Here is a 1,605-nt window from a genome sequence, read left to right on the forward strand (position 1 = left end):
GCCCTGAAAACACATACACACATATACCATTACACAGATTGAGAAGGTTATATTTATTTAGGAATACACAGGAACATTTGATGAAAAGAAGAGGCCATGAAATTGAACAAGAGTAAGAAGAGGTTTATGGGAGGATCTGGATGGAGGAAAGGGAAGGGGGAAATGATGTAATTATTTTATAATCTCAAAAAATAGTTTCAACTTGTACATATGTAAGTGTAATTTGGGAAATGCAGTTTTCAATGTCCAAAAATTATGAACGAAATAACGTTCACTTTAAAATGCTGTGAGTTGCCTGACCCTAGAGGCATTGCAGGTGTTTCTGCTATGTTACGTGTGTGTGTGTGTGTGTGTGTGTGTGTGTGTGTGTGTGTGTGTGTCAGTAGGTAGCAAAGAGGAGAAAGGGTGTGTCTACTTTCAGTGTTCTCCCCTATGAACACTTGAATGATTAGTAACCTAGCATTCCCTGGAGAAAAAAAGCACACCTAAGACAATCACCAATCTGGCACCCAGAGGGCCTGAAGGGGCTCCCAAGAGGGGGAAGTAAGCTTCAGACTAGAAGAACCTTGCCTAGGTCCATGGCCTCTGAGTGAAGTGAGCCTGTGACAGATGACCCTCTCAAGGTGACTTGTCTCCTGTGCAGTGGCATGGATGAGGGAGTGATACCCTCCTACTGCCTTGCCCCTCACCACCTGTGGCAGATGAAAGACCAGGCCCTGTGGTCATGAAAGCAGGAGAGTTGGTCCTGTATCTTACCCTCTAAAGCACTTGGGGGAATGGGCCATGTACCTTTCCTAGGCAGTGCAGTAGAGCTGACCCTGAAGGATGGGTGTAGATGGGTTTAGGGGTGTAGGTAAGCTGGCCCCAAGAACATGAGTACAGGAGACCTAGCCCTGCCACTTATCTTTTCTGGGGTGACATGGGCAAGGAAGAGATGACCCCCACCTCTCACTTCTTGCTACCTACAACAGGCATCTTGGCTTCTTGGTCATGAGAGTTACTACTACACTTCACTTGGGCAACAGAGTAGAGCTGGCCCAAATTGCATGGGTTCCCAGTGAATGGACCCTGAGGATCTGCTAAACTCAGGTACCTCTTAGGCCCAGATCAGGGGCTTTAAATAGGCCCTCCTCAACTTCTACCCCATCGATGAACTGCTGGAGTATGTGAAAGGAATGGTCCCTCAGATCCAAGAGCTCCATGACACAGGGCATCAAAAGGATATAGAAGAGGAGTCCCACTGAGGTTCCAGGATTGATAGAGTAGCAGAAACCAGAGGCCTTGTGCCAGACCTAGGAGTCATTGTAATGAACATTTCCTCCCACCAGGATGCCACGCCCAGCTGTGATATGAAGATCTGTGCCCAGTCTTATTGGATCTTGTTAGGTCATATTCAGTGGCTAGCCCTAGGAGTATCTCTCTTTGTTTCTGTTTACTTTTTTATGGGAAACAGAGGAGGAGTTGGTCTGGGGAAAAGAGAACAGAGGAGGAGGATCTGGAAGGAGGGGGAACTGTGGTCAGGATGAATAAAAGTGAAAAACAAAACAAAACCCCCAAACCATATAGCTTCTCTATGAATACTGACAAGTTACCTCCTCCTGTGTA

At 46.5% G+C, this 1,605-nt stretch overlaps 1 pseudogene; it reads left to right on the forward strand.

Annotated features, from left to right (window-relative positions):
• The first annotated feature begins 294 nt into the window (after window positions 1–294).
• On the forward strand, window positions 295–464 carry LOC127675936 (uncharacterized; annotated as a pseudogene).
• The last annotated feature ends 1,141 nt before the right edge of the window (window positions 465–1,605 follow it).

This window comes from Apodemus sylvaticus, chromosome X, assembly GCF_947179515.1.
Source record: "Apodemus sylvaticus chromosome X, mApoSyl1.1, whole genome shotgun sequence".
NCBI lineage: Eukaryota > Metazoa > Chordata > Mammalia > Rodentia > Muridae > Apodemus > Apodemus sylvaticus.